We start from the raw sequence: 14,097 nt of genomic DNA, 5'->3' as shown, positions 1-14,097 counted from the left end.
GCAGCCTCCTAAAGTAGCCTGTCCTAGTACTTAACTCTCGTTAGAGTGAAAGAAGCTTTCCTAATATCTAGCTAAAATCTTCCTTGCTGTAAAGTAAGCTACATTCTTCTTGTACTACAGTGAGTGGACATAAAGAACTACTGATCACTGTCCTCTTCAGAATAACCTTTTATGTATTGGAAGACTGTTATCATGTCCCTGCTCAGGCTTCTCTTTTCTAGACTAAACAAACCCCATTCCTTCAACCTTTCCTCATAGCTCCAGTTTTCTAAACCTCTTATCATTCTCGTTACTCCCCCTCTGGCTGCCTTCCAGTATCTACATCTCTTTTTACTGTGCAGTGCCCCAAACTGGACACAATAGCAGTAAAGCAGAATAATTACCCCTCCTGCTTCACATACAACATTCCTTCCAATATGACCCAGAACTTTTTTTTTTGTGTGTGTATCGACATCACATTATAAAAGCATATTTGATTTGTCTTGCACTGGGACCTTCCTCCTTGGTGTTGTTGCCTGCTCATTTAGTCCTAGTTTTACTAGATTTTACTTCTCCTTCCTAAGCATAGGGCATTGCATTTGTCTTCACTGAATTTCATTTGGTTAATTTTAGACAATGCCTCCAATTTATCAAGGTCATTTTGAATTCTTATCCTAACCTCTTAAAAGCTTTCAGCTCCCTCCAGCTTGACATCATCTGCAAATTCTACATGTTTTCTCTCTTTTCCATTATCCAAATCATTAACAAAAATATCAGATAGACTAAACATTACAGAACCTGGTAAGACCACACTTGAAATGCCTTCCCAGCATAATATCTAGTAGCAAGATTACTTTTTACACACCCTTGATGGGTGTGTGACCTTACGTATTTATATGCTCCTGTTTTCAGTAGTAACAAGAATATCAAAAGTAGAGAACAGGAGGCAAAAATCCTGGCCCAGGAATCCACCTGCCTGCTGCTGCCATGACCTTTGTGATTGTGTAGTGAAGCCTCCCCAGGAAGAGAAGTGGCACGCTATGGTGGGGATGTGGGGGAGAGCAAAGGGAGACAATCTGTAGGAGGCAGAAGGGCTGGTTGGGAACCATGGCACACTTTAACTAGTCTCTGTGCAGGTGGCTCAGTAAACCTGTGACCTGCCACAGAAGAGAACAGCGTCTGGAAGCTGCTGGTGTTAGCTCAACATCAGGGGTCAAAGGGGTGGTGGAGCTGCAGTCTCAGGCTGCTGAGGACCCCTGAATGGGAAGGGTTGTATAGCTGGACAGGTTATTGTACAGCAAAAAAAAAAAAAAAAAAAAAAAAATATATATACACACACCAACTAAATCTGCAAAAGTTGAAAAGTCAAACATTCGGAACTCACAAACCACAGAAATGAACACTCCTGATTGATAGAAATTTAATTTATCTCCTTTCTGGGTATGCTTTACAAAAGTTTATAATGGCTTGATATTCCAAGAGGACTCTGACTTAAGGAAGATGGTAATAAGGAGCAAATACTTAGGTGATATTATTGCGTGTCTTCATAATTCTGTATGTTTCAACATGCCGTATTTACCACACGGTTGGTGCTTGCGTAATACCGGCTGACAGTGGATTATACTTAACTTCATAAAATCAGCTTTCTTTTAAAGTATTTAATTTCGTGTCAGGTTAAATACAATTCTGACCAAAACCAAGATGATGAGAAAAAAAAAAACAAAACTGGCAAATGATATTCAAAGACTATACAGGCTATGTATATTTTTACTTACATATTAAGATGGTTCTGCTGAAAGACATCGGATGAAGTTATATGATATTGGGAAAATAGGAAAATTTTACCATGAATGGTGATCAAACAGTGATGGAGGAATCACCATTCTTGATCGACGCAGGGTATATCTTACAAGCATCTCCTGTCAGGCCAACCAGATGATGCACTTGTATTCATTACTCAGCAGTCCAGGCTCCTGGAAGACAGAAAGAAACATGCAGCTACTGTGCACTAGGTGGACTTGGCTTACAGCAAACATGAAATAAAAGGATTTTTCATATTTTTCAATATGAAAACATCCCTTTTCTAGCAGGGTTTTTTTTTTTTTTTTGGTGTAAATAATCCTGAAAGATTTATGATCATCAGGAAACAAACAATGTACTTTAGGAGATGGCTATCGATTATTTGGTCTACTGGTCCTTCTGAGATTGGAGCTTCCTTTGATCACACAAAACACAAAGAACATGGAATTGCTGCTCCTATGGCTTTAGAAATTTTCTTTTTGTATTCATGATGTGAAAGATTAAAACTTGTTCATCAACCAGTATCAAGGATACCCCTTTGCAAGCTACAGAGACTTTTTAGCATTATGCTAAACTTGATGTCCTCTTACTAATGAGATAAATCCACGCTAGGCAGAGGCATGGACAATGGCATAATATCATGAGTTACAGAAGCTTTGGAACAGATCCAATGCTGAAATAAACTTCTGCAGTTAAGCAGGCTCTGGAATTGTATCCTTTTACACTGCTTTTACGCTCTTTACTTCAATTATAATTTTAATGGTACTGTTAATAATGGCCATATTATGCAAAGGTACTGCTCTCCTCAGATTCATAGTAGATGTAGTCCAATCTATTGAAAGCAAGAAATGATTCTGACTAAATTTCAGGCACCCAGTGAACCAGTCATCCTGAATTTTACTGCATGAGTTCTCTCATGGGTCAATGGAAAGAGTCCGAAAGCCTGCAAATTTTCCAGGCAGAGACAGACACTTTTGCCCTCTGGAAGCATTCACAAACACCTACTTCTCTCCACTGCTATGTAGGAAATTTGGCTCTTTCTTTCAGGCGACAGGGTACTTATACACCTAAACTTTAGGTACAGGTTAGGAGGTGATGTACACAGTATATATTTGGTTTCTGCTTTGCAAACAACATAGAGGCACTGTGTGCTCTAACACATGCAGTGCATTGGCGAAAGTCTAAGGGCAGTGGGCCTTAATCTCATTTCAGCCAGGTGTTAGCCTGGGGTAACTCACTAATGACAGTGGAGTCTTGCCAACTTAGCACCTGTGCAGCAAGATCAAAACCAAGTCCATTAATGATGCATTTAGAGCTGGCTAGAGAACAGCAGTTCCACTTCATGATAACTTTGAAGGTTGCAGAATTCATTTTTTTCCTATATTGGAATGAAAACAAAACCTTCTGAGCATTTTGTCAGAACGTTTTTGAATGGAAAAATAAATTTTTTGATCAAAAATATCAAATTTCTGTCTGCTCTCTCTCTTTCTCTTTTCCTCCAATCTTAGAAACCTTCCCCCCCCCCCCCCGGGTCAACATGGCCACTTTTCATAAAGCCTGTCAGCCTCAGCAGAGTAGTTTGGTTTGGCAAAAAACTTCAGCAAACACTTCCCAGCCACAGCCATGGGTCCATTGCATGCAAAGATATGACAAGCAGAGAGCAAGGAATAGACAAGATAAAAAAGGTAACAAAACAATGGTTTCACTTTAATCAAATCTTTTCTTGAGGCTTGAGAAAGCATCTATAACTGTGTGCATGTTTTTTGTTTTTGTTTTTTAATTTCCATTTCCATTGGCTTGTCCACTTGTGACTTGCAGCTGAGACTACAAGCAGTAGTGCCAAAACACCATGGGAAAGACCTTACCTTCTATTTTTCTGACCAAACAGTGGTATCCTCAAGAGGAAACAAGCTGGTTCTCATGAAATTTCCAGCTGAGGCCAGGCTGGGTCACACGCTAGTTTACAGTGTTGTCAGCACAAGCTAAAGAGGACAAAGAGTACAACCCTCTGCCAGGCAAGGAGAAATTTGGGGCTATTTTTCAGGTGTTTTGAATGTCCATAAAGGTAACTGGTCGTCTTTGCTTTTGGGCACAGCTTATATTGGCTGCTGATTAATCTTCAGACATGGTACTCTGGGTAGTGACTGTTGGTTACTGAATATCAACAAATCCATCTCTTTTATCCCTTTTGTTCAGAACAAGAGGTCAGAAAATTGTACTGGCTCTGAAAGCATTAATTCAAGCCTGTTAAATTGCTACTCTGTACTTTTCATGTCAGAAGTATTTTCCAAAAATGCACGTGTCACCTAATGTGTTACTTTATTTAGAAACAAACAGATATTTCCTGGGGATTGCTGAATGTCAGTTATATAAAATGCAGTATTTACCCCTGTTTGACTCCTGTTGCAGCAGACAGAAAAGTAAGTTCTTATATCCACATTTAAGAGCAGCTACCATGGCCCATTAAATACTGTCAAATTTTGTTATCATTCTTCCTCTTATCCCTCCTCCCCCTATTTTTTCTTCTTAAATAGATCGGACATTCAGAGCATCTCATGCATGTTGGAGGAATTTTTTGATGCTGGCAACAATCTAGTATAATGGCAATCCACCCACAACAGTCCAGCAGCAAAAGCAGAGAGAAGATTTTGGACTTGCCATCTTTACAGAATATTTCTGTCAACTCAAGCTGCAGCAGAAGTAGAAAAAGCACACACTAGAGACAGCAAAATAACCAGTGGTGCACTAATTCCCTGTAGGTCAAACTGAGATAACTCCTAATAATACAAACTACTAATTACACAAAATCAAAACTTAAACTAACAGGTGAGGAATGTGAGCTACAAATAGGTGGTGTTCACTGATCTTCATTCTTACGAATCCATCATCCCACAGGAAAGCCTGAAACACAGGAGCATGTTTCTTCCTCATCATAAGCCTGTGGAAGTGCACAGACCCCTTTCTTGCCCTGTACATATGATTTTTAGGGAACAGCAGGTTAGGCTGAGGGCCTTGGCTGTGCCTTCAAGAGGCTCAGTGGGCTTAGTCCAGCTCATCCAAAAATCAGCTGGTGTGGGGTAAAGACTGGAATCAAAAACTTTATCCCTATGGCATCATGAGAAATACATTCATAGCACAAAAGGTTTTCTAGGCAGGAGAGGAAAACATGCCTCTTAGGAACCTGCTGGATACTGTCAAAAGGATCGTCTTTGGTGTTAGGGACTATGGCAAATTGCGTCCTTGTTCCTGCATTGGGTATTGTTTTCTAACCTTGTCTTCTCCATGTACGCCAGTACAGATACCTGCAAGTGTCTGCTACTGAACTGGTCACAGTTCTAGTCAACAGAGGGAATGGTCAATGAAATCTTAAGGTGAAATTCATGTGTAGGTACTTAAAACAGATAGGATGATTTGTGTCCCTAAAGTGCATGCTTTTTTCACAGCCCACTAAATGAACCTTGGCTTACTGCCTCTGATGTAGACATCTATGCTGTAAGCCTGAATTTAGGTGGCATGAATCCTGCCTAAAATAACATGCACCTTAGAAAATTATGTAATGATGTCAAAGGGCCAAGATGGTGAGGTTTTCAGTCTCTAATTTCAGATCTTTCTTTTCCTGGTTGATCTAGGATAGCAACCAGTATCTTAACTTTACATGTGCATCCTGCATGCGTGTAAATCAAAGTCAAAACTTCCGTTTACTTCTGTTGTGCAGGAATATTTCCACAGTATACTGACAGCTCCCTTGGCTTGACACTGAAGCACTAAATCAAGAAACATGAGCTTATATTTCCAAAACTCAGTCTTTTTTTTCATTTAAAAATATGCTAAAAAGCAAGTACCATTATTTGCAGCTTTAAAAAAAGAAAAAAGGAAATATTTTTTACTTACTGGTATAAACAAACATCCTGTTTTCTGCAAATCGAGCTACAGAGCTTTGGTCTAAATGCGAGATGAAAAATGGCTTTTGCCTAGCCTTATGGTTTCATATAATGCTAAGTATATATATGAAAATTGTTTTTCCTTCAGCAATGTTTTTATCAACAATAGCCATATTACAGTCCACTATATCTTCTCTCTCTATTCTGTGTTCATTTATGGTCCTTAATATGATCAACACTTAGGAAGAATTACATGGCATATCTAAAATGAAATATAAGGGTGCACAATGAAAACAGAATTATAATGTTCAACAGCTCAGAGATAGACAAATTCAAAATGGTGGTCAGACACATATATTTTTAGCATTAGTCTAACAAAGTATGAGCCGAACAGCATGATCCTAAGAAAACATTGAAACAACTCAAAAAGGATATTGCAAATGCTCCATCAATGAAAGCTTTAAACTGGGATTATATTTCCAAGAAGAAACAAATAAGAAATTTGTGTTCCAATGCAGGAATTGTTGGGTGAGATTTCATGGCCTGTGATTTTATGCAGGATATCAGTCCACTAAATGGTCATAATGGTCATCTCGTTACATTAAGATCTGTTGTCTTTCGGTAATAAAATGAACATTAGACAGGACTCTGAAATCCTACTAAATTTTACAAATGACACAAAGATGTGGGAGTCTTAATTACTGCAGATTGCAGTCACACAGAGTGACTTGAATCCACTAGTAAATTCAGTCAGAAAAAGTGTTTTGATATGGTCAAGAGCAGGGAAATAAAAAGGGCAGGTACTACCTGCAGGAAGACGACTATAACCTGCTGAGCTGCAACCCTGGCAAAGATTTCTGGGCCAGATCGATGAAGTAGCTGCAAATGCGCTCTAGCGTGGCGTAGCGTGAGTTTTCTCTATATGACGAGTGGAGTGATGATGGAGTAGGAAAGAGAACAGGATTATACTTCTCTGCATGTTAGCTAATTAGCTACTGCTAATTGCGTAGTGCATACCATCTTGGCATGTCTACATTCAAAAAGGTGAGACTGCTGACGCTGGGGCAAAGAGAGACAGGGAAAGAGGCCTGCCTGTGAGAGACTGGAAGCCAAAGCATTTGCCAAAATAGATGTTGTGAGGTACCCCAATTTCAGTGTGTTAGCACCCTCACAGGGGGAAAATACTGTCTGCTTTTTGATGGAGAGAAGTCAAGGACCCTCAGCTGGAAGTGCAGACCGAACAAAACCAGACTAAATGAGTTTGAAATTGGCTGTTTTTCTGAAAGATAAACATTAGTCAAGATATTAAACTCAACAGAGGGGTAACTGGTTGAAGATCAGATGAAATGTAAGATGTCTAGAGGATCTAATGGTCTTCTTGCTCAGATAGTTTATTACGTGAAAGCAGGGTACATGGACAGCAGCAGAATCAGGGACACTATTGTTAGAATACAATGCTGACCTAATCCATGCGGTTCTTCTCTCCTCTGCTACAAGAACTCACACCAGTAATGCTGAGAGGAAGATAAGTTTACGTGGAAGCAAGACCAAAGGGGAGCTTTCTGCGGAGTAGTGTTAAAACCCTGAGCCCTGAAATTCTGCGAGATCTGGTGTGTTTGTACACCTGGTTCTTCGGGAAGGTCTTGGATCTAAAAACTGACTTGAACTTCAGTGGGAATCCACTGTGGGAACCTGAACTTCAGTGGGAGTACTGTGATGGAATTTTGGAGTGTAGATACATGGAGACATAAGATCTCTTTAATTTGAAAGGTCACTCTGTCAGAAGTATTGCGTATACATATTATGGGTTAGAGTGCTACAGGTTACATAAAAATAAAACCAAAAGACAAAGTCATACATATCAAATTCCCCTGAAATTAAGGATTTGGGTCAAGAGGGACATAGATAAAACCATTTGTGGTTTTGAGTATGTAACACTCAACTGAAGAACTTGCCAGACCAAAATTACCACTTCTCATCAAAAGCTTAATAGTAACTGTATAATTTTGTTAAGTTCACACCCTATCCTCTTCCTGCTCATCTCTAGCCCACACAACACCAGCCCCTGCCAGTTCCATTATCCGATGTTTCTAATGCTGAGTGATAGGTGAACTCTGTGCACTTAACAGACCAGTTCTATTCACTGAAAACCTGTGTGTATCAACCTGTTAATAATTACCACTGTCCCGACTTATTCCTGCTTCACATCAGTGTATGTGAGCAGGCCCAGTATTTTTTTATTCTGATGTTTTGAGGCATTTTTACTGCATTCTTCCATAGAACATTCCATTCTGCTTCCTTTATTTTGATGTTACGTTATGTTCTCGTGTTTTCTCCAATGATTAATGATTGTAGCTTATGGTCACTCAGAAGCATGTATTCAGTCATTATGGACAGTGGAGTTAAATATTGTTGAGATTTTTACTTCCTTCCATTTTGCTTATATTTAGTTCTATTTGCAATTTTAACATCTTAAAAGGGAGCTTAACTTTAAGTACAGAGCAGCTCTGGTCTATGGAAGAATAATTTTCTTGGTGAATCTGTTAGTCTTTTAACTTGCCTTCTGACTGAATAGCTAGAGTGGAAATTATTCCTCTCCACCCCTTTTGGGTTTGCTTTAAAACAAGACGTAATTGACTGGGCAAAAGAATGCCGTTCACAGCTATCTGGATTCAGATAGCCAGTGTGGGCTGCAGAGTAGTAACAAGGGTGGTAAGACTCAGCCTTTAGGACTGCTCTCTCGTGTAGTACGGAGGAGGAAAGGCTATCTTCTGGGAGTGGTTAAACAAGGAAGGAATGGACGTTGATATGTCAATGTATATTGATACTTCTCCAGTAGGTCCATGAGTTGGTGAAAACAGAAGCAGCCTGGTGACACCTCTGAGGAGTGTCCTGCCATGTTTCCTGCAGAGCAGGGATGGTTGAGGGGCTGTTAGATCTGCTGTATCAGCTCTGAGGCATCATAACACAGGCACCTTCAGTGCAGGAGAGAGTGCGGTCCCCTTCTCTGGAGGGTAAAACCCCTGCATTTACCATTTCCCTTTTCTCTCTGCACATATCCTGTACCCAACAAATTGAAGAAACATCCAGCTTAATGATGGTGTTTCTGGGACCTGCATTGTGCTTCTGGTACACCTGCAGGGAGCAGCTCAGGTGGCCATCAACATCCTACTTCAAGAGCTGGGCTCCTTCCACAAAACATGCAAAAGGTAGGAAAGAAACTAATTATATATCCTTATAGGTGTGACATGAGGAAGGAAATGCCCAAGTAAGATCTATGCAAGGGGCTTTTCTTTTAGGAGTCAGTAAAGGAAGTCCAGTGCTAGCTATGGGAGATGTAGTTCAGGAACTGAAGCAGTCAAAAAGCAGGGTAGGTAAAGTTCAAGAAATCAGCATCAGCCATCTGAAAGCCATGTACAGCTCCAGTGTCAGACATTATGATCTCTTATCAGTTACAATGCGGCTTTGGACATCACAATGGGACTTTCATAATTCCTGTGCTCCCGAGAGACGTTCATTAAAAGAGAAAAAACAAGAAGCTGAACTGTAGACAACCTTCTCTGATGGTATCAGAGTGTCAGGGCCCAGAGGGCACCGTCAGCTCTAACGGCCCTGCTCAGCCCCCCTCAGAGTTCACCCCACCTGCCCACAGCCCAGGACCCCATGTCAGCCCCCCGGGCTGCCCCTTGTCTGCCCTGCTCCTGGCTGGGATGGTGGAACAGGCTCTGGCTGCTGGGCCCTGCCACCCTGGGGAGCCTCCACTGCTCCTGGCCCTCAGGGATTCCCTGGCCCCCATGGTGTCCTGACAGAGAGGAGCCTCTTTAGGATCCTGGGAGCCAACTTCTTTCATAGTAATCCATCAATGGGGTGATGGCATAGGTAACGAGTGATTACATACCTTGGCCTCGTGTCAATGAAGACTTACATGAACCAGAGTACCTAGACTGGCTCAGAAATGATATGCTGAGATTGATCTTAACTCAATTCAAACTTGTAAATCACAGATCATAAACTATAATGAGATTTCACTTTAAGTGAGGATGAGAAGAAAATCTGTGTCCAAAACACCTTGTATACATTGCAGACTTGGCCATCAGACACACCGATGACATAATGCTGGTCTTTATGGAGTCAGCCTTTTGCAAAAAGCCAAATTGACTGGAGAAAAAAAATTCTGAAGAGACATTTCTTATTCTTCTTAAAAAGATATTTTATAGTAAAAGAAACTGCCTTGATTTAGATGGCTCTTATTGTACCCAGAGAAAGCTGCTGATACCAATTTTTGAATGTTTCAATGAAATGTGGGAGCTGTGTCAGGATTGATGACCTTTTTTGAGAGAAATCTATTGGGGATGTTAGCTTATCTATTACTTTTGATAACCTATGACAAACTGAGCAGGATTTGTGAGAAACTGATGCTGAATTTCTGTGGATACGACCCTTCCATAGAGTTGGAAACTTCTGGACATTAGGAAAGCTTTTCTCTGTCCAGGAAGGTTGAATGGAAAAAATGCAATTATTGTTTGATATGGAAAGAGAAGGTGGGTCACGCTCATTTCTTCCACAGTGAATTGCATTGATCTTCTGCATACAACGACACAGAAGTAATTACTGTAAGTGAAAGTGGAAACAGGCTGACCAGTACTATTTGGATGTAAAGGGACTAATGTGATGCAGCAAATGCCCCTATGACATTTTGTTAGAGTAATAAGAACTTTTCTACTGATTAATTTATTTACTCATGCTTTGAGTAAGATTGGTAACTGCATGTCTTTCTATCTGCACGAGGCAGTTTGACAGAAAAGGGAGAGAAGCTGTGTCACACGGAGATATTGCTTTCCAATATTTACAATTAATGTTCATCCACGTATATATATAGCATATTGTAGCTGAAAGTAAGTAAGAGAAACCTCATGGATCTTTTGGGGTCTTGTACCCCGTGTAGCATTGACATGGTGGTGATCAGAATGGTTATGAAAATAGGAAGACAGGCAAATTAGTGATGCATTTATTTTTGATAGGGACTATGTGATTTAAAATACTTAAAATATTTTATTACTTTATAGGAAAATTAAAAAGCCTCCAGGCTACATACGTACACAGAGGTGTGTAAGCCATTTGTTCCATAAAGAAGTAGTCCTGGATCCTGAAGGCACAGGGAAAGAAGAAAAGGCACATAGGATTGCACCTGGGATGCTGTTTTTTATCTGTTTGTATCTTGGAACACTTACCCAGTGAGAAGAGGCTGAGGGAGCTGGGCTTGTTCAACCCAGAGGAGAGATGGCTTCAAGGGAGCTCCCAGTGCCTATGGAAATGTCATTGAGGAGACAAAGCTGAGCTCTTCACAGTGGTGCAGAGAGGAGAAAGAAGACATTTGTTGAATTAAAATTGAATTGAAAGCGAGGTGAAGGGGTGTCTGGATATAAGGGGGGGAAAGATACACCATGAGGACAGTCAGTCGTTGGAATAAGCTGCTTCACAAGGCTGGGAAACCTCACCTTTGGAGGTTTACAGAGGACTGACAAAGGCCTGAGCAGCCCAGTCTGAATTCAGTCTTGACCCTGTTTTGAGCAGAAGATTGGACTAGAGACCTTCTGAAGTCTCCAACCTGAACAAATCTATGATGTTTGGGTAATAAAAAGTAATGCGGCATGGCCTCTTTAACATTACAAACCATGATATGCTATTTCCCAAATCTGATGGATTATTATCATGATTAGCTCAATTATGATTAAAATTTACTGTTCATTTTATACATATAAAAAAGAATATGCTCTTTGCCTCTTGACTCTAGTCATCTTGCTTTTTTAGAATTGTATTTCCCCCACTGATCTTAGCCCTAACATTAGCTGACTCATCTTAAAATAAATTATTTACATAATCTTTCCATAGTTTCTATATGGAGATTTTTTTTTACTGCAAATAGTTTTGTAATGTTTGATCATTGTGTGCAAATTATGTCCTTCCTGAATGAACGTTCTGCTTGTAATAAAATCAGTCAAGGAGATTATCTCCATGGACCCACAAATGGCTTTGGTATGCAGACAGTGCAGGTCAGTTAGGTAGTGTGAGAGGACGGAGTGGATTTCCTTGGAAAAGAACATGCTGCAAAGGATTTGTACTCTGGGCCATGAAAATTCAAATTTGGCTCTTCAGCAAAGATGGAGAAGAAAACTTTCTGTCAAGGCAGCAATAGGTTTTACTTCCTGACAATGTCAGATATATTCATCTCAAAGAAGCAGCCATTTCCCCCAGAAATCTTTTCTTCTGAACACTGCTTCTTTTGTTTAAGGATGACCTGAAGCTAGAAGGGAGAAAATTTTTCCTTGATCTTGTCATTTTCAAGTTTGAGTACACATTAATTGAGCCTTCATATTGTACCAGGTTTATTATTGTTTTTACATAAAATCTGCAGCAATATAAAGAAATACTTATATGAGAGACATATGCATAAGGCTTCTGTAAATTTGCCACTCCTAATATTTTTTCTTTTTTTTTTTTACACTATCATCTTTTTAACCCTCATAGTGCTAACCTAGACCTCTTGTGCTCCTCACATGCAACATCAAAGAATAATTCAGGTTCCTCTTTAAGGGATATATGTAAAAGCATTTACCAGGTATTCAGGCATGCATCAAGACTTTCTAATGGAGAAAATTAATCTAATTTCACTTTAATGCCTTTAAAAATAGAGTATTTAGAAGCTTGTTTAAACAATCTTAGACTCATGAGAGTTAGTGTTTACTTCATTTAGCCTTCCTCACTTTAATGTGCTAATATTGCTCCTCAGAAGCTGTTCATGATGCCTGCAGGATTTCCTGGGTGATTAGGGCCATAGGATACTGCTGCTCTCACAGGTTTAGACTGGATGGCAGACCATGTGGAATGTAAGTGTGGGTGGGAGGTGGCTCAGGACATCCTTGTCCTTGGGGCCACTCTAATGATTCCTGGCTAGCAGATCCTCTCTGCAGTTGTTACGCTGGAGTCATGTTGCTGGAGCACAGCCTCGTGCCAACCTCCCCCTCTTCCTGGGCACGTCCCTGGCACTGGGAGGAGATTGCAGATAACCAGGTATTTAAAGAGTATGGCACTTCCCAGAGCTCTACATGGAGCCCTCTGCCTTCCCACACAGACCTGGGCCAGATTCAGATTTTTGGCTCTGTGGCAGCAGCAGGAGAGATCAAAAAGGTCTAGAGAGGGTGCCTTGTGGTTTGTTTTTTTTTTTATTTTGGTGAAAGTTTTGCACATTCATAAACGTTCTGCTTTGCATATATATCAGATACATGAGTGAATACTGAGATATTAGACAGATTTGGTTACAAGGCTTTTGTCAAGTATTTTTGAGGTACTCACAAGTTCCAAGAGTGGAAGAAAGAGGTATTTCGCTACCTGCCCATCACAAGTTATTATTAGACTTTTTCTTTTCTTATTGTGAGAAATAGCTTCTGACCCAGTACAGGAGTTTAACTAGCTAGAAATAGAGTTTAACAGTTATTTAATAGGCCTAGGAGAAGTTAAAGATCAAACCAGAAAGACCTTCTGGTTCCATGCCAAAGTAATCGTACCATATGGACTTCCCTTGCATAGGGCATTTCGTTTAGAACTTCATACAAATTCCATTATAAAAAAGGAATATTATGCCTCTAAATGCAAGAAAAACATTTGAATGTATTGAAAACATGGCAGGTTCCCTTTTATAAAGGGAAAGTCAGGAAAATTTAGTTTTTAAGGGTTTGGGTTATATTTCCTTAATAGTTTAATTAGTTGTTCTGATGTGGAATTGTCAGATCCAGCATTAAATAGGGAGAAATGTCTTTGCATAATGAAAGAGGGACACTAACTGCAGTGACCTGGGCGAATTCCAGTTTGAATAATTACACATGCTTAAATAAAATATTTTTTGACATTTCAGTTAAACAAAAATATTTTTATCTCCACGTGTCCTAAACTGATGTATACTGCTAAAAAAGCCTTTGCATTCCATGTGAGAGTCAGCCGTCTTTCATGGATAGGCAAAATGAATCTGGGCTGTTAATGGGTGACCATGTATAGAAAGGTTGATCCTGTGGAAATCAGTGGCAAAATTTCCTTTTACTTTCCAAAGTGCAGGTTTCCATTTATCATTTCTGTGTCTGGTTTTGCCATCAACCTCGCATGGGATCTTGTGTAAATTACTTCACTACTTCATGCAAAAGCTTTTTCCCCCCTCTAAATTCAGTCTAATGGTGCTTAAATATTAACCACAACCTTAAGTACAAATAATAAGTACTGTATAAGGCCTCTATTTTAATATAATTATTATGATCAAGGCAAGTAAAAATCTCTTTGGTTTAAGTTTTTCCATTACAAGACTCCATTTTTTAGCTACTTATGTCAAATGGCCTGAACGCACTTATATTTTCCATGCAGGGTAGAGACCTCAGCTTGAGGTCTTTTG

This window comes from Grus americana, chromosome 1, assembly GCF_028858705.1.
Source record: "Grus americana isolate bGruAme1 chromosome 1, bGruAme1.mat, whole genome shotgun sequence".
Lineage (NCBI taxonomy): Eukaryota > Metazoa > Chordata > Aves > Gruiformes > Gruidae > Grus > Grus americana.
The sequence above is the reverse complement of the archived record's forward strand: the minus strand, read 5'-3'. Positions refer to the sequence as shown.